The 20,395-nt window shown below is 43.3% G+C and overlaps 1 protein-coding gene across 2 annotated transcripts in view; it reads left to right on the forward strand.

The window, feature by feature from the left end:
- Positions 1-20,395, forward strand: part of LOC144111189 (cholecystokinin receptor type A-like) — a 156,094-nt gene that overhangs the window by 95,685 nt on the left and 40,014 nt on the right. For both annotated transcript variants that reach the window (XM_077644375.1, XM_077644374.1), the window contains one exon: positions 5,925-6,010. The gene's annotated coding sequence lies outside the window, so the exon portion shown is untranslated. The remainder of the gene's footprint in view (positions 1-5,924; positions 6,011-20,395) is intronic.

Below are 20,395 nucleotides of genomic sequence, written 5' to 3' on the forward strand. Positions count from 1 at the left end.
CTGTGTTCGCCGCGATGAAACAACCAGCGGCTCTTTGGAAGCCTTAGCTGACGCCAAGGAGTAATAATAATAACAACAATCAACACCTTTATTATTCAGTAAACAATACCTTAACAATAGATTTACTCACAAATTTAAACGCTGGTTAATGTAAGACATCATTTTTTGGAGCCCGTACACCAGCTAAAGATGTGATTCAGCTACACAACGGAATAAACTGGTATACTTTGCGAAACGTGCCATAAGACATGCTGACCCGTCGCGGTGGCTCAGTGGTTAGGGCGCTCGGCTACTGATCCGGAGTTCCCGGGTTCGAACCCGACCGCGGCGGCTGCGTTTTTATGGAGGCAAAACGCCAAGGCGCCCGTGTGCTGTGCGATGTCAGTGCACATTAAAGATCCCCAGGTGGTCCAAATTATTCCGGAACCCTCCACTACGGTACCTCTTTCTTTCACTCCCTCCTTTATCCTTTACCTTACAGCGTGGTTTAGGTGTACAGCGATATATGAGACAGATATTGCGCCATCTCCTTTCTCCAAAACCCAATTATTACTATTATTACTAAGACGTGCTGAAATATGGAAGGTTGTTCCAGATCATGAATGTCAGTTTACCAGTATCCCTAAAAAGAAAAGTATGCAACCGCTGCATCTTAGCAGCACTCACCTACGGGTCAGAAACGTGAAGGCTAACGAAAAGGGTTGAGCTTAAGTTAAGGTGAACGCAGGGAGCGATGCAAAGAAAAGTGATAAGTGCAACGTTACGAGACTGGAAGCGGTCAGAGTGAAGTGGGAACAAACACAGGTTAATGCCATCCTAGCCAAAATAAATAGAAAGAAATGAGCTTTGGCAGTGCATGTAATGCGAAGCCAAGATAACCGATCGTCCTTAGGGATAACAGAGTGGATTGCAAGTAAAAGCTAGCATAGTTGGGGTCTGCAGAAGGTTAGGTGGGCAGATGAGATTAAGAAGTCTGCGGGGATACGGTACGCGCAGCTGTCAAAGGACAGGGTTAATTAGAGAGACACGGGAGAGGTCTTTACCCTGCGGTGGGAGTAGTCAGGCTGATGATCATGATTATGATGAAATATAGTGCAGTACGACGCATTGCAATTCAGTACAGTACAATACATGAAATACTATACGCCGCAATACGATCAGGTACGGTCAGCGAAATGTTAAGCTGTGGACCGACGAGTAAGCAGACGTTCTTCGTCAGGAACAGCTTCGAGATTCAGCCCTAAAACGGCTGACGTTGGCGGCGGCGTTCGCAGTAATGCACATTTTTATAGCGGGAGATATCAGATTCGGCGTCACGGCTCAGTTGAGCGCAAACCAACAAGAACTGACATCGACGTGGGCGGAACAAAATGCGTGGGGGCACGTCAATGAAATAAAATCCAAGCGAAGTTTCATAGAAGCGAGGAAAGCAAGAGGCGTAACGACGTCGGCGGGCCACACAATCTACGAAATTGAAAATCAATCCGATTATTGCTGTTCGACTGATGGGAGCGTCGCCATTCAAGGAAGCGCGAATTCAATCATCGTTGCCTCCCCAACAACAGAAAAATGGTCACGTGACATCAGGGCATGCCAGAACGAGACAGTACGGCTTTCTCAGCGAAACTTTCTTTTTTTTGGAAAATTTCATTTCAGACGTGGAATAAACGAGAGTATGGTTTTTATGGTCGGTTACGTAAATAGGTTTGTTTTAAACGCATTTAAACTACATAGGACACACCATCGTCTAGTTTTCGCTAGAAAAAAATAAAGCTTATAGGAATCTCATCCAATTTATTAGTCGAATAACGAAGCACTCTCAATGTGAAGACCGCCTTTTAACAGGCTCAACTTCCATTCTTATTGTAGGTCCGGACCACGGTCAGAGCGTACTCAAAGCCGACTAATAGGAGCGAGGCCTTGGAAGTGTTTGGCTCCGGCTCAGATTGGAAGTGTTACGAAATTTGCCCATTGAGACTCATGGTATCAGTGGCTTGTTTTCAAATTCGTATCGTCGCCCACTTTCTCGTGCTTTGTGTTTGAACACAACACAACGAAGTTTAGCCCGGAAATGCTTCAGCATAGGGACATTGAACAAGGTCTTTATAATAAGCAAATAAACGAAAAATCGCACCTAATATCAGCCTTTCATTCCAGTTGTAATCCGTTATTAGTGATAAAACATCGCGGGAACGATAAACGTCCAGGTTCAACTTCGTGGTCAAAGACTCTTTCCTTGCGATAGCTTGGCGGAGAGTGCTTGGCATACTAAGAGCTATACCTTGTGAGAACCATTTTGTCGATTTGATGATCCACGGCCTTTTGCATATGCCTGCTTTAGTTCAAAATCGTTGAAAGAAGCAAGTCACAATTGTGTGTTGGGGTTTTTATCGTGTTTGTTTGCCATGCGTTACAAAAGTTGTAAAGAGAGATGTTTTCAGAGACACCTGCGCTGTTAAGCATGTCGCCATAAGGTTCGTTCAGAGAGTAGATTGGAGAGCCTCAAAGCTTTCCACTTTCTGCGCTAATCATTGCACCGACAGAACGAGCTAGTGTTCTATTTCGGAAACTCTAAAAACTAAGATAAAGCCAAAAATAGGAGTAATTTCAGCCTACCCCGAGAAACCTCTGTCTTGTAGAGAACTCCGAGGCTCGGCAGGTGATGAAGATTGGGACGAGCTTAAGACTCGTTGTGCTTCGTCAGAATTTGAGGAGTAGTCTAAATGATCAGTTTGAGACGTTTAAAAGACCCATAAAGTTTACTCATATGGACGTATCACGCGGAGAGGGGGGGGGGGAGATTAAAAGGAGGAATTCATACAACTGATAGTTTCTGCACTGCGTTGGAACCTTCGGATCTGTCCTAATGTTCTTTTTCTTCAGCACGATAATGCATCTTGGAAGCATAGCCGCTTTGTCTGCTTTTTTTTTTGCTCGAGACTACGAAACAATATGAACATTTACTCTAAAATTTTCACTTAAAAATGTGTTGTTTTATGAGTTTAAACCAGTGTCAGTGATGATTGCTAGTTTCTTCGGTCGGTACCTTTCGCACTGCTTAGCAACTATTGGGCACCAGTTCAGCATGCTTTTTTTAGTTTTGATAGGTTATTTAATACTGGTAAGAAAGGCAGAGGATAACCACTGATGAAATCCATGATGTGAGTTCGCTTGAAATGTCGGCTTTTTGGGGTATAAATGTGCCGAGATAGGTGAGCCAGAATAGAGTGTTCCGCGAATGGTGCAGAAGTACTGACAGGAGATGAATGAAAGTATAAATGTGCATCAATATCTATGCTATAGCATTTTGGAGAATCTCTATTGGGACATAGTTGATGTGAGAAGTGTCTACATACTTACTGAGGTTTTTGACAGATGTTTAAATCTAGGAAGGAAACATCTACTAGCTCCAAGCACTTCGCTATTTGTGCAAGGTTGCAAAGTTCACAGCCCTAACTTAGGTCATAAGAGTGAGGAATGAGAATAAATTTAAACAGTGGTTAGAATGTCTCACGAATACGTTCCAGCAACTCAGTGGCTTCAATTTCAAAGGAAGTGCAAAGAAAATGATAAATGCAAAGGACTCCATCTGTCAAGCTCATTTTTCGCCACTTCAAGTTACTAGAAAAATCAACTTTCCCCATGTGGCTTGGAAAAGCAACATTGCGCCAGCCATGCATCTGCGAAAACTTCTTTCACATTTATCATTGTTGTAGCTATATACAGCTATCTCCTGAAGACTGATACGAATAGTAAACAAGCGCCCAGTGTAATATTACTGAATATAAAACGCAGTCTTCCTAATAACAATAAGAATATGTTAAAAAGCACACCAAGCGCTCAGAGAGGAATCTAACTATCGCTTTTCTTGCGGTCCACGTCCACAATTTCTTTTGTATTCTCTCTTTCTCTGTTTGGCAGTTAGATTGATTGCGTGTCTTCTTCCCGTCTGACAGATTAGGCTAGCTGTTCTGGCTTTCCGAAGTCGTTCTCAGGCAACATCTTCTTGGATCCCACGCCTATGCCGGACGTGAGGCCCACCCACTATGATGCAAAACAGTATGGCAGTATGCAAAGCAAATGCAGTAACGTTGTTCTGGTGCAGCTTTCATGGTCCTGCAGCAAAGCACAATACTTTCTCGTGAGTGACAGAATAGAGTTGCTTCGTTTTTGCTTTGTATATTCCTTGACTGGAAATGACAAAGATTTTCCTAATGGGGACTATACTTTCCTCTTTAGCTTGAGACTAACCAAATCATGTCCATATAGTCGTTTTTGTTAATTAGCCGCTACGTATTGAGTTCATCTCGAGGCATTCGTAAAAATGCCACAAAATGCATGCAATGCCCAGTTTCCGATATTTGTAGCGTTGATGGTAGGACTGGCTTGTACTTTACATTTAACAAAGATAAGAGCAAGAAAAAATATTGCCAGTTTACCTCCCACCGATATATAGTTAGAAATGAATCAATTAAGAATGCGTAGAAATTAGTTTATTCGCTGCATTTGGAAGCGAGAAGCTACTCAGAAAAAAAAACACGAAATGTTTTCTTGCCTCTCACTGTAATGAAATGGTTATACAGCCTAGTACCCTGTAAATATTCTTGCATGTATACTGGAAGGCACGAACAGGGGTTATAGGTAACAGCTGCCACGAAAAGTGAAGTGCACATTTTTTAAATATATCTCAAATTTTCGAACTTAAGTCTAAAAATCTCCTTCCACAGAAGTTTGATTCATAAAATGAGCTCTAATTTATGCCAGTAGTGGCATTCAAGAGTGTCAAGGAAGCGCAAACCATTCCTTTGCGCTAAATAATCAACTTCTTTCAGTTTATTATATAGAAAAATATACTCCGTTCTGAGCAGGTTATGATGAGATGTGGACGCACAAAAACAAAAGAGAACAGCAAGGAAGTGGACGGGATAATAAAAAAAAACGTCACATTTTGCATACCCATGTTTAAAAAAAACGAAGAAAATACATGAAATGAAATGACATTGATGTTTCTCATTTTTTGGCTTTTTTTTAACATCTTGGTATGCGCAATATGAAGTCTCTGTTGTTTGATGCCTTTCTTCAGAATGTAGTTTCAGTTGTGAGTTATTGCGCGTTGTGTTTTCCCTTTATTCGTCCTTGTTTTTCTTGTTTTTATTCACCTAAGTCTGATTACTAAGGTTTCGTCGATTAGCACTTCTCCCCAAGTGCTCTCAATCCTTATCTGAATATCTCATGTAACCGGAATTCCAATAGCATTGGAGCGATCTTATCTCCCTGCTGGTAATAATTACTTATAAAGAGCAAGTACTAATATTTCCTTCGGAAACTATAGTATTGTGGCAAACAGGAGTTACATAACTTGAGGCTGGCTTTTCAGTTTTTAAATCGAGAATCCAAGCCGCACTACTGGAGCTGAAGGTACTCATGGAGCCTATGTTCAGAGACTGCTTTAAGCGAATTCGAGAGAATGTATTCTTTTGAGTCAATTCGAGAGTAGTTTATCCTCGATAGTACGTGCCTACCTTTCACACCTGCGGATTCGGTGTTGGAACGTTTACTACCCCTCGTATTATAAACTACGGTTCACTCTTGCCGATATGAAGTGTTCGCAATTTCTTTAAAATTCTTCTCTTGTTAGTGACAGACATTGTACTGTGAGCCTCCCGCTTGCAGACTCCTCCGGATCAGCTTATGTGATTTTCTCATATGAGTGCCAAAACTTTTGTCCTAAATGTGGGAATTTTTACTTTGCATTCTTTGAAATTCCGCTGAAGCGAGTGCGAAGAAATTTAGATTAAATAGAAAGTGTTCAAAAGGAAGTTTACGGTATTCTATTTGAAATTTAAAAATATTGCAGGCAGTGATAAACGTTGATAATTCATTTATTGAACACCAACCCTTTCATTTCTTTTTTGTCGTAACAGGTTTCAAGAATCCACGCAAGACGGAAAGAATAAAGAAAACAGCGGAACCACCCTGCCGCTATACTGGAGCACTTGAAAACATAACGGTAGGTATGTTCATTTTCAATATTTGCAAAAACTTCACGATAAGGACAGAAAACACGTATTGGCAGCTTGCATGTTTCTTCAACAAGGTTATGAGGCTCCTGCGTCTACTTTGCCTACAACTGTGCACCGACTGTACGTCAGCAATCTTCGGCGGACAACGAGATACACGGCTACGGGAAAAATCAAGAGAAAAGGACGCATTCACAAGAAGTGGATAAGATGACAATAAAAACACGACAGAATTTTATTCACTGAAAATATTGGGAACCGAGGCAAGCCTACTTGCGCGTAAGCAACAACACCGCAAATCAGCAAATCTCCTGGTTTTTATTATTACCCATGCACGAACTGGTCCAACTAGGTACGCATCTTCAAAACAAAAACAAGAGACGTGTAGTGCTGGTAGCATGAAAATTATAACCTCTTAAGCAGCCTACGACTCATTAAAACTAAATGGTAAAGCATTGAGACGGCTGCGTTGTAGCCGCAAATTAGTGATGAGGTGTATTTCATGATCAGAGTCTCACACGACTGTTCGTAGTACTACGAAAAAAAACAAATGAAATTAAATTTTAAGTGGTTCACGTCTCTTGCATGTAAGCAGAATAGATGTTATGAACCAATAGTATTTAACAGCCTAATTGAGGCTTCCTTCTGCTTATGGTTATTGCAGAAAAGAAAGCGTAGAGTCGTTGAGGTTTTAAAATTGAAAAACTTTCTAAATACCGCGCCAGTGAATGTCTTGTTTACTACTGCCAAATATAATCCAATTTCAATAGTAAGCGTACGAGAACCAATGCTCTCCCGAGCTTTACAGAAGCAATACCAACACATCTTCTAACCGGCCTGCTATTGCAATAGACTTCCTTACCTTCGCTCATGCTTTATATAAAAAATGCGATTCCCTGCATACAGTGCATAATCACTGCGAGAAGAGCTGGTAAAATTGACATTCAAATCACGCGACGTTTTAAAAAGCCCAGTCTTGTGTTTAAGGGGCACTGAGGACAACTTCGCACGATTTTGGTACTTAGTAAAAACAAATTCCACGGATTTGTTTGGCAGTACTTCCCTAGAGTGAAAGCGAAAGGAATTGGCAGAAAAATTAAACTTATAAATCTTCACTGTGGTCATTAAAATGATTCACTGACCACAGCTTAGCATTGGATGGTGATGTTGCCTGTTTTATCTGCCATCCACGCCATGAGAAAAGTACCGACGCATCAGGGTTTGCTGTGTGTTTCAATTTTAGTTTTTCTTAGATAATAAAAAGCGCTTTCAGTTAAAGTAGCACCTTTGCTATTAAAATGCGGAAATATATCAATGCAGGTAAGATTTATTCCGTACAGCAGAGCTGGTCTGGTTTCAGCATCCACCTCGCATGCGGGAGGGGCACGCTTTGATCTCCAGAGCAACCGGGCACCCATCGTTAATACAATGAGTACCAGCTTTCCCGTGCTTTGTATCTGTGTGGACATACTTGAAAAATGGGCCTTTGAAGCCATCTTGTGCAACCACAAATATCTTGTACTATGGCGCTCTTCGGCCCGAACTGCCTTTGCGCGTTAAAAAACAATTTTATTCCACATTATTTCGCCCTCAATGACCGTTTATAATATTTTGAAATAATCTATACTAAACTCATAAGATAATGTACTAACGTGTTTCTTGTGAATACCGCTAAAACCGACATTTTATTCACTGCGCTTGCAATGACGTCGAACGATGTCATTGTGTTCGAAAGGTGTTAACTTGCAGTGTTTTGTTCCTTCATTTTCTCTGCGGTTGCTTTCTTGTAGTATTTTACGCTCTTCAATATAGGGCCTATAAAATATTTTGCGGGACTCTGTTGTCTTTCTGCTATTCGGTTTATATCTCATCAACGCACGTTTTAAAAAGAACTTTTTCTGTTGTCAGGGTGGCCTCAGTTTTATTCCATTTCATAGACTCGCCTTCAACTTCTAGCATGTTTCTGGGCTCCTCAAAGTGGAGAAGTTTTATAGCCTTTCAATCTGCGAGCAGTAACGCCAGCGATAATAAAAACAACCGAGGTCTAGTTCGTGTCTCACCTATAAATACGGCGACGGATTCGATTGATTTTCGAGGCGCACCATGGCTTGGTTTCTGTGTCCAAGAAAAATGACGTCATAAAAAGCTCCTCCAATCAACGCCGCGAAAAAGTGGTGAAAGGAGCGGTACCAAACTTTGCAACAAGCTGAGTAGCAGTAAATCTATGTTTTAAAGTAGGACAGCTGTTTTCTTCGTTATTCCAAGGGGTGCGCTGACCTTTCACGCAACAGAAATATTCTTCTTGTTTCCTCCTTTCTTACTTCTCTCCACCTTCGTACCTTCCAGGGAACAGCTTGTATCGGTAGGGTAGCTCTTAGAGAGAACAGCACAACAAAAATTCATCACCTAAAGAAGGGGATGACAGTAAATGAGGAAAGGCAAGGTGGTGAACGAAAAGAAGGTCTATGTTGGCTGCCCAGCACGGAGATAGAAAGGAAGATTGTAAAGGTTTGATTTTTGAGGGGTCTAACTTCCCAAAGCGACTAAGGCTATGAGAGACGCTGTAGTGAAGGGTTCCGGAAATTTCGACCACCTGGGATTCTTTAACGTGCACTGACATCGCAGACCGCATGGACTTCTAGAAATTTGCCTCCATCGAAATTCATTCATCACGGCCGGGATCGAACCCGCGTCTTTGAGGTCACCAGCCGAGCGCACTAACCGCTGAGCCACAACGGCGGACAGAAAATTGTAAAGGGAAAGAGGGAATGAAGCATGATTCACATATGGCCGAAAACCGGCAAGCAGAACTGACGCAGAAGGAAATGCCCTCGAATAACATAATAGTGGAGTCTACCTGACACTAGGGGAAATTCGCAAGCCTAACCGTCTTTTCATTATCAATCATTGTTGAGTACAGCAGTGGTGGATCCAACGCCAGGCTTGAGGCGTAGGCTGCTGCTGGGAGGTCAGGTGTAGGCACCTTCACAAATATTGAATGCTTCTTAAATACCTGAAAGAGAGGCATACTCCAGGTAGCGAAAGAAATATTACAGCTACCGCTCGCGCAGTATAGGAGGAAATGGTGCGTCGAACCGGATATTAACTGCTTTGCTTAGCGACTTACGTTACCAGGAACAGAGGCCGTCTAATATGACGCTAATAACCCTTTCTACTCTTGCGACTGCTTTGTCTGTATTCACGCTCGCTTTTTATTGCGCGCAATAGCTTTTCTTGCTATTATTCAAAGCTATCTTGAGTTTATATTTTTCCGCTGTGTGTACCACGGAAAACCGGACGCGAATGGAACCGAACGTTTTCCTTTTCATTCTCTTCTATCTTTTTATTTCATTAACATTTTTTTCGGCGCATTCAACGCCCGTTTTATTAACGTTTTTGCCTTCGGCAGAAATAAAGGGTATCGAAATAATGGATGCGACGGAAGTGTAAAAGGATCGGAAGTAATTACGCTTTGGAGCGATGTCTGTCATTTCTTCCTCGCATGGGGCGTACACAATAGCGGCTCCGTCTCATATAACTAAAGTTCAGCACTGCTGTCGCTCGCGATCACTCGTGCTCGGAGGCATAATGGCGTATAATTTTCAGGAGCGTTACGCTGGAACACAGTTTAAGCGCCCCACTGCATAAAAAATAAGATCAATGTGCAACGTTGTGCCGTAAAAGGAAAGAATAAGCGACTTTCTCATTACGTCTCGCGATGTTTTAATTGCGCAAAGCGATAATTACCCGGCGCCGGTTTTATACGCTCGCTGAACAAAGCTGCATTACCTTTTTATGTCAACTCGTTTCTCTTTCTAGTTCCTGCATTCGCATTCACTAAAAAGGATCCGGTATCATTCTTTCTACTTACAAAACGCAGCTATACACATCAGTCGCAAGTAAGTGAACACTCGAACTAACGCCTGGTCCTTGCGGTAGCCAGAAGAAACGAGGAAGAAATCTCATCTGTGTTAACTTCAGGCTTTTGTGTTTTTGCTAAGGTGAATGTTAAGGTGAAATCTTACTTTATACGAAAAACTCGCAGTGATAAACAATTTGCCGTTCAAAAATGCGCTGGTCTGGATTGTCTGGTATGTCTATTACACCTGCAAATTTGCAGTGTCGAGTCCAAAAATTGTAGTGCATAGAATTTTCTGCCTTGAATTCGAGAAAAGTTTTTTGTTCTGAGTCACACGTAAGTAATCTAATTTGGTGACGTTCGGGCTGGAGAATTTTATTTTCTGTTTCTTTTCTTCCTCATTCTAGTCTTTGTTTAGATGCTCTCAGTTTGGTAGTATAAAATCTTTAAACGTTTCATGTTACACGCACAGGCATTGGGCAGAAGCAGGAATAGGTGGGACCATTAACACGACAAGCGCTAACTTTCAACAAAGCTTTCCTTTTGCGAATCTGGAGCATATATATACACATCTGAATCTCTAAGAAGGCGTCAGGAGCGCACAAAAGTAAACGATGGAAACATCATATGGCGTCTACGTGCACCATTAATACTGGCATTTTCCTTGATAATTCCACGGACCGCCTACTGACGTATTCTGCTGGCTGTCCTACCTGGGAGGCTGCCACAATCTTCCTAGTCAGGCCATTGCAGCGAAGATACAAAATGATTCCCTTACTGTCATCGTTCATTCATAGTTCTGCAATTTGTTTTTCATATAGCGATCAGTTACCAACATGCCCAAATTTAGACTTCTGAAGAGCAAATCCACCCCTGTTTTCCTATGCGCGTTCCGATTTTTTTAGGTTAATCAGCGTTTTACATACGATAAAAAGCGCTCTATCCGTTGTGTATGATCTTCGGATATCTTTATCTGGTTCAGGTATTACGCATGCAGTAGAAACGAGGTTTTTTGGTAGCTTTTTTACTCACCACAAAATTTCCAGGTAGGTTCATGAAGCAGCATCGGCCAGATTGTCATATGGCACAAGATTTCCGTACGAAAGGAAATACCGTGTTGGGTGTGGTGTAACTATGAAAGTTGGTTTTAAAAATTTCAGCGAACAGTAGAGAATAGCCAATGGACCCAATCACGCACTTTTCAAGTAATCAAGCGCTATTTGCACAGACAGCCGCCGCGGTGGCTGAGTGGTTATGGCGCTCGGCTGCTGGCCCGAAAGACGCGGGTTAGATCCCGGCCGTGGCGGTCGAATTTCGATGGAGGCGAAATTCTAGAGGCCCATGTACTGTGCGATGTCAGTGCACGTTAAAGAACCCCAGGTGGTCGAAATTTCCGGAGCCCTTCACTACGGCGTCCCTCATAGCCTGAGTCGCTTTGGGACGTTAAACCGTCATAAACATAAACATAAAGCTATTTGCACAGAAAAGTACGCTTGTGCAATTTTTTCGCATGTGCTGCGTACGAAAACGAATTACTCACACTTGACTGGTTCCGACCTAGTGCAATGGTTGTGTGATTTATGCATCATCGCCAGTATGATAAGCCTGACTCCGCCCACTGCTGGAAAAATCCCAGACCGTTCCAGTTGCACCTCTAAAATATGGGGTAGGTGGTTGTAGAACTGAGGTTGTAGTTTAGCGCATTCTGAAGAGATGATGCACTCCTCGTCTATTATTGCCTAAAAACGCAAGGCTTTAAAAATGTAAGTGCAGCAGTGCACAAGAATAGTTATCGTAGTTGCATATGAGAGGTGCTGCATTAAAGCGACAATGCGCAGAGTTACATCAGAAAATTGCGTTCTTGGTAGCAATGTGAGAGGATTAAGATATAAGAAAACCTTAAAATTCATGAAACCGTAAGTGCTCATGTCGTGTAAGGCTAAAGTTCGGGGGGAAAAAACGTAGCGTGAAAGTGCAAACAAAAAAGAAACGTAATGTGAAAAGCTCAAGCAGCGCCACACGAACAGGGGCGATCGAAAGACATGCGAACAGATCGGAGCCTCGTCACTCCGCAGTTCGCATTTCTTTCCATCACGCTCTTGCCTCGGTGGCAACAAAAAAAAGTTAGAGCCGTTCGTGATGCATTCTACGACGACTCTCACCCCTTTTTATGACTAACCAGGTAAAAGCGCGAAGAAAAAAAATTCGAACACCGGCACGAGTAGGTCCCGCGTTATTCGCGTTTCTTTCCATCGCGATAGTACGTGACACGTTATCGTAATGCATAGGCATTAGTTCCTACATAAAAGTTTGTTGGCTTCAGCTAAAATTGTTCTGAAGCGCGCTAATTTCTCATGACAGAGATTCTCCGTAAAGTTCCCAAGGGACACAACTCTTGCCTTCAGTACGGCACGCATGCAAACAGACAGTGTTAAGTGTGGTTGAAGAGGCACTCCTATAGAGAAGAGCACGACGCTGTGAAATATGCGTAGCGCGCTTCCCAAGAAGTGGTCACACAGGATGATTTATTGCGCGGCGTGTTGGGGCTCAGGATTCTCAGCCGCGCAATTTTCGCACACGAGAAAGCTCGTGATAAGTGCGGGATGCGTAAAGCAGCACCTTGGTTTTATCGCGACAGCCATAGCGGCCGGGCGAGTTTGTACGTAGACGACCGCGAGCATACAGCGGCGCCAAATGCGCGCGAACCGCGAAAGCTTAGGCCGACAGTATATCTTGGACGGAGGCGTATAAAAAAAAAGTGGTAGAACTACATTACCTGCGCAGACGTAAACATATAAGCGGAGAAGAAGGGGCACCAGGAAGACTTGGCTTTGCAGCGACAACTTTGCGACGTCAAGGATTTTGTTTTTTTACTTGCTCGTTATTCAGCCTTCGGGTTCGAAAAAAGTGCCTTCAGGTGAGCATCCATGAGTCGCCCCCCCCCCCCCCTCCCCAGTTAGTGCGTCTACATAAGCTGTTGCAGCTATTGCGTCTGATCCAAGGATACTACCAGTGTTTCTGCTAGAAAAACTACTTATAATATTATTCCCACTACAAAGCAAAGGAATTATTTCAACATTTTGAGCACACCAGTTGTGTGCTGTCTACGATGCCTGCTCTCTCATTTTGTCTTCAACAGCTTGCTTTCTGATCCATGTTCTACGTCCGAAGCAATTCAACTATGCTAGAATCAGCCAGTTTAGGCCGAACGGCAGCTCCTGACGCGAGCTTTGTCTCTCCTGAAATTCGTCGATGTCTGGAGCTGCTGCGGCAACCACTGACAAAGCTTTCGTCATCTGGAGGCCTACTTTTACAGCGCTCAGTGCACTCTGCTTCCATGCTACAACGCTCTTCGGCGAAACAAATGGGGTGCATCTGAGGCATTGTACCGTCTTAGAGATGATCACTTGGTTGGAAAAGACACGTCGTACTAACCTAATGTTTTCAGCTCCGAAGGAAATCTAAGCGATCCCTTGAGATAGAAATCGCGCGATGCACTGAACAATAGGCGCACGAAGGCCGGAAATGACAGGATCGACAATTAAAATCCAGCTAAAAAAAAGCTATAACATGGGCGGCTTTTCACTGCAAATCCACAGAGGCAGGATGAAAAGAGCGGCTTGTTATGACAGCGACTTTCAGGCCCTAGACAATCCGGAGTTGTTTGATTCCTGTCAAGCACGTAAACAGGTGAAGGAGTCCCTTTGAAGCTGGAACGCCTCCTGCGTGCAGATTCGCCATTGCAGCGAATGCGGCGTCGCTTACAAATCAGCGAGCTCGGTGACTGGCTCGCTGTACATGGAGCAGCTTATTTGCATATCCCGGACGTGCCCGTGGCATTCAGAGCGCGCGCTATTGCCGCGAGAGGGTCGTGGTGCTCGCTCTTGCATTTATTATGACCCAGGGGATGCAAAAAGCGTGAGTCGCGTCCTCATAATCCATGCGCCGTCACCTGAGTTTGCCCCAGCCTGCCTCAAAGATCCTGAATGGATAAACGAAAGAAGCGCGGCACCAGAACTAAAGAACCATGCAGAAAGGTGTAAAGACCTCAATACTGGTGGAAAAATAAAAGCTAGAAGTTTTAGAAGAACCAGCAGCTCCTCATCCGCAGTCTGGACTTGTTTTCGCTCTACTGGTTCTTGAGTTCACACGGTTTGTAATATATTTAAGTCAAGCAAAAGCATAAATATGTTTGCGTGTCAAAGGGTCATCGAATATGCAGCAGTCATTATTAAGTAATAATGAAAGCAGCATTTCATGTGCTTCACTTAGCCTTACATAAACTAAGTCTGAGCTGAGATGGATTTGGCGTGCAGGCTTGGCGATCCGAGAAAGCCGTTTGTTTTCTTAAATATTAACTATTAACCATTCCGCACTGTTAACGCGACAGCGTTGAAGAACCCGTGTCACAGAAAAGCCGGTGTCGGCGTCGTTGACGGTGATGAAAAATAACGGACAATCCCCACGAAAGCAACTGCGGGGTCACGAGGGCCACCTAGGTCGAATTACCTTATTGCGTAACTAACCACGGCATCCAACCCCCGAATTATGAGCAAACTGCCCATCGCGACAGGTGACAGTTAAATTAATGATTGGTCGCGAAAGGTTGCTTGGGAACAGCAACCTGAATCGCACAGTCTCCACCGGTGACATCGAAAGGCAATGGCACAACGCATAACTTGCGCATCACTGTGCCAGGAGCGGTATAAGGACTCGCAGGGATCTATGAATGCTAAATAGAGATGAGCCAATTCCGCTTATATGCGAACTCACCCATTAAAGCTATCGCATCATACCCTTAAGGCGGAGCTTAGGTGTCCCCTCCAGTTTATTTTTCCTGCCTTCGGGCCTGTGCGGCTGACCATATCTCCAACTTCACTAAGGCTGGTGATTTTTTTCTTGAACAAATGAAGCAACCGTTGCAGCTGCAGTACGACTGAAAACAACAGTGCACACACCTTGGTATGCAGTTTATCAGCAGGCCAATTAATAATAATCCAAGTTTCGTTCATTTCCTTAGGTAAAAACGCCAGCATATCTGGAACGAGCAATGGTAGGAGGTGAATCAAAAACAAAGAAGGTAACAAAATCTGCTCCTCATATACGTGGCATATTCACGTGTTCGTACCCGTGCTGTGTTTTAGTGCATACGCTGTTCATACAATGTACGTTATTTGCACTACTCAATGTGGGCTGCATGCTGGTCCAATATGATAATAAACGAAAAGCTGGCTTCCCGGCGTGCAATAAACACACGACTGGGTTGATTGCTGCCTCTTTGGTGGCTACGTCGAGGTTCTGTGGCCAGGTGGAGACGTATTTTTAAGATGCATGCTAATTATGACGGTCTGAAACCATTTGTGAAGGAAGCGGAAAGCCAAATGGACCATTCTCCGACAGCATTCAAAATAATCTGCATCGATGTATTTGGTTCTTAAATTCTGTGTCACTTTTGCACTGCTCAGGGTCTCAAGGTTCAATAATTTTAGTTTTCTATTTCTATGTCCTACGCATTGCGTTGACGCGAAAGTAAGGCGGTTTCAAATAACCAAAAATAGCTCATGACGGTGTAATCATTGCCGGCAGTCTTAATGTGGCATTCAGCAAAACATGAAATTAGAAAATAACACTGCCAGTAAGGCTATATTTTAAATTTAAAGAGAGAGAGGGACCAAACGTTTATGCACTGCTCCTAGGATATTGAGAGTTTTGAAAGGCACCTGTAGTCCAGGAATCCTGCGGATGCTACGTTAGGTTGTGCATTTTCGACCAATGAATGTTGATATAAACTGAGAACTAAACTGTCGTAAGGCTTGCTCTTCGTGTTTGGTAGATAAATTGGTCCGTTGAGCAGCGTATCGGACATGAACATGTTTTGTGCCCCTTTCCGGCTGTTATATCGTTGTCATATAACCTCGTAGGGAAATACATGGCCCACACTGATATAACTTCATTTTCTCCTGATTCAATACGACATTCGGTGCCATCTGCTTTGAATAGCTTTGCATTCCTAAGATGTTTTTTCGGCGTACACTCTCCGCATGCTCGTAAAAAAAACATATTAAATCAGCTACCAGCTAGACTCATGTAGTACGATTCTAATGCGATTTTCAACTCATACCGCCTACTGCTTTCAAGAATCAGATAATTGTGCCTCCAGGTTGAATTTACTTTTCTTTTTGTGAAAAATCACGGGATTCCTGCCATTGCGACTTAAGATTAGGCTGGGTGCGTCGCAAATAGGTATAGCAGCAAAAAAAAATACAACAACAAATGAAGAGCAGTACTGAAAATAAAGCGACGTTCGGCCTTCGGCTTTAGTGTTCTACGAAACTCAGGCAATCTCCGCTCGAGTTCTGCAAAAGCCGACAAGACCGATGCATCGACTCTGTCTACGAACACAACTCTCAATGTACTAGCAATATCTACAAAACCTCTGCATTGCAAAGGGCGGTTATTGCGATTACAGGACAATCAGGAGACGATGAAGACCATTAAGAAGACAATAGAGGCTCACACACACCCTCTACTTCATCAAACAAATACAGCAGTGTGCATGCCTTGATTGCCTCGCGAAGCCGCGCACTCTCTCTGGGCGTCGGCAGTACAGGCTGTGCAATTTCGACTTCTGACTCTGGCGTCCTTGCGCGCAATGTGGCAATAGTTGCGCGTTTAGGCGCCTGCAGAGAAATCAAGCCTTCACAGAAGTGTTGCAGTCTTCTCTGCGTTTTTCGCAAGAGCTCGCCTAACTATTCGTTTTTCTCGGTATTAGCTGCAGGATTGGCGCCTGACCCGAGGGCCGCGCCAATGAACGAAGCGGCTGAAATATCAAACAGTATCACGCCTGTTCGCGTTGTTACCTTTGCTTGCTTTCGTTGCGTCGTCAGTAGCGATGAACCGCTGGAAAACTAGGAAATACCCATACCATAAAACGCCATTGCGACGTAGGAAAGGCCTTGAGCTTTATATCTCGCATTTGAACACGAGGTGACTGCAACTCCTGCCCTATCGTGACGGGATAATTAGAATACAGAGTTCCCTATTTCACCACCAAATTCTTCTACTGCTACTAAGATGAAAGAGTAAAAAAATACAGGATTGCGATTAAGTCTGCTTAAGAGTGCATATGCTAAAACTTTTACCGGTCTTCTTTCTCACTTTGTTTTTAATATTATTTTATTTTCTGTAAATTTTTATTTTAAATTTTTGTATTTTTTATTTATTATTGTTTGTTTTTCCCATTTCGGTTTTCTTCACGTTCCCTTTAAGCAACATATATGTTGCTTAAAGGGAACGTGAAATTGTTTTTGAGAATTTGAGGTTCTTCAAGAAATAGAATCTATGAAGCTTCAAGGTGAATCATGCAAAGTATTTTTTCGCCAGCATTCAAAATAGTAACGTAATCGCCGATTAAAACCGCTGCGATAGTCAGGCTTCTCCTTACTACGAATAAGAAGTGCTGAGAAACTCGCGATGACGTCATTGTTGCTGAAATTTGAGATGTCCGCTACCTTCGCCCACGAGCTGCAGTGAGCCTTCCTACACCGCCAAACAATGCTTCGTGGGCTTCACCGTCGGCAGCGTTGGTTTAATTCCTTGAAACAATCGTTTATTAGCTGGAAACGCAGCGCCGCCCAATGTGACGTCATCGTTGCGGCCTCTGCCCATCGCTGCGCACTGCAAAAAAGCCTGACTATTAGTGAGGATTTATTCTGCAATTACGTCACCATTTCAAATCTTAGCACAAAAATACTTCGTGTGCGCTTCCCCTTTAAACTCGTCAACTTCTAAAACCTCTTCACCTGCCCTTTAAGATCTTTTGCTTAATAAAATTTTATTTTTTTTTTATTTATCACACAACCTATGATTCACAGTTCGTGCTCACAACTTCCGTCCACAAACTTTCGCCTACAACTTCCGTCCAACGCCACTCACGATCCAAGAAAGGCTTTCGCCTTAAATGTGTACCTGCTAACAGTCGCTGTTACGGCTAGTGCGCTTGGCAATGTGGAAACGCCTTTTGTAAAGAAATGGCGCAGTGTAGCCTGCCGTGCAACCAACAGCCTTAAGATACACAATACGCACTTAATGCGCCTTTATTAGTAGGGTGTCGTTAGAAAATAGCTCTTTCGGGGCTCTCATGCCCATAGGAAGGCAGATGCGTCCACCTAGTTTACACCACAATATTTACACCACAATAATTGAAGTTATTCCCCTCAGGAGCTCGAACCCATAGCGCCCACGCCAGACTCCGCGCACATTTATTTGAATACTTGTCTCTTACGACGTTTTGCAAAATCACACTAGTTTTCAAAAGTTATTCCCATTGGAATATGGAGAGCACTCGCTGCGCCTCCTACCAGTCACGTTTTCAAGAGCTTTGTAAGAATGGGGACCTTCCGAACAGCCTTGCAAGTTGGTTGCTTCGTTAAAATGAGCTTCCTGCTCTCAGCTGTGAGATAACTTCCAAGTTTCCAGCATTTCACTAAGAGAACAATTGTGATATCGGATAAAATACGCATGCTGCCATGCATTATTTTCAATGAGACATTCAGAGAGACCTTTGCGCACAACAGAGATGCCTGCAGCAGAGTGCATGAAAGCAGATTTTATAAAGACTATTGGACCCAGGGATGCAAAATTTTCCCCCGCGTTGCTGGGAGCATCCTCTTTTGGAAATGTATATTGATCAAAGCTCGCAAAGAAAATTTTTGTTCAGGGTCAGAAATGACATATCTACAAGCCGATCAAATATGCCTGAAATAGACACAACGTGGCCTTGTGGGCTATACAAGTCCGAAGCTTCTCAGATATCACTCGCGTAATTCAATTTGTTACTCATTGAATGGACTGGCGCCAAAGAAACAGGCCACGACCATTTACGTGTGCTTCTAACGTGAAACTATATAGCTCCCGCATTTTGATACAGCTCCAGCGACAACACGTGCTTCTCCGGAGCAATCTCAAAGCCTCACTTGTCCAGACCACTGCACACCATGGTGTGGGACACGTCGGTCATTAAGGATGCACTAAACCCTCACCATTTGCAGCAGTTAATGAACCCTTCCGTCTCCAGACGCACAACACGCACGAAAGTGGACGCACGCGGCGCCCATTAGGAGTCTGCCATGTCAGCCTATTTGGCACTGTCCAGGCCTCCTAATTATTTTGTCTGGCTCTTTCACCTCCTGTTCGGGTTCCTTTCTTGGTTTCCCTCCAGGCATGAGGACGGTTCTTTCATGGTGAACTCGCCGTAGTTGGTGAACCCAATAGCATGTTCATTACGTTGAAGCTGCAGCAAGCAATTATTTGACACGTGCAGACCTTCTGCGTTTTCATTGAATATGTGAGCAGGTTCGTTTAAGCGTACCATAAAAAGCAGTCGCACTGCTTCTTTGAAGTGAAATATACGTAACGAAGGCAATATTCTCCACGGATCAGTAGTGTAAGTGTGTGTACGAAGCCTTCATGATGGAAAATTGGCAGTGACGCACAGGACACAGCAGAAATCCTAGCTTTTTTTTATGGGCTTTATTGCAGACATTTGTAAAACTCATGACTTCCCTTGAATTCTCAGCCTGCTCGTCCAGTGCCATGGTAATAAAACCGTGTGCTGCAAACAGCTAATTACAAACATAATTCAACTTTGCTATGTAAGAAACAAATTTCTGCAAACACAGATACGGCAATCCAGACAGGGCTATTTTGAGAAAGAAATCTTGAGCATGCATACAATTATTAAAAAGCAGCATATTCTTAATCTTCCGCTCGCTCCTTTGATTACGTATGCATAGGCGATTATGGTAGCTGGTTGCAAGGTGCCTGGCTGTGAACAAGCAATAATATGATTCCATTGCGTGTAGCGTCGTGTATTATCTACCAGAAAGTCTAATGTTGAATCCGAGACATAGACGTGAATACCACATAGCTAGGAGGCAAGCAGGCGACTCTCAACTACCTCTCCAAGGTCTGTGGTGTCAGTGGTGATTTTGCTATTGACAGCTCAGAGGGCACGAGGCGCGGGCAAATATTCATTGAAAATCACCTTGCTCATGTTTCACCAATTGCTCCCATTGAAATACTGTCCATCACTCCATCCGAGGTAACCATGCTAAATGCATTAGGCCATATTGGGCGCGTGGTAACACATTCAAATGCTCATTTTTTTTCGAAGACATTTGAAACGTGGAATGCGTTACTAAGTGAAATTGTTCACACTGCAAACGTTGATGTGTTTTGCCAAAAATTTGACCGTCTTTTAGCCCAAGAAAATGAAGGGACTTGACAGTGATTGTTACCGCCAGTTCCACTGTGTTCCTGTTTTTGCTCGCTATTGCGCTATTTATATGTACGCGTGACTTAGCCCACTTCTGTATAAACCTGAAGAAGGTTCAAAGTATTACTAAATGAAAACTCGTGACTAAAATTTGTCCTTGAAACTTCGTGCCTTACTATTCGTGCTCTATATAAAATCATATCCGCCTCAATGGTTCCCCATTTTAAGGGAAGAGCGAAA

This window comes from Amblyomma americanum, chromosome 11 (assembly GCF_052857255.1).
Source record: "Amblyomma americanum isolate KBUSLIRL-KWMA chromosome 11, ASM5285725v1, whole genome shotgun sequence".
NCBI lineage: Eukaryota > Metazoa > Arthropoda > Arachnida > Ixodida > Ixodidae > Amblyomma > Amblyomma americanum.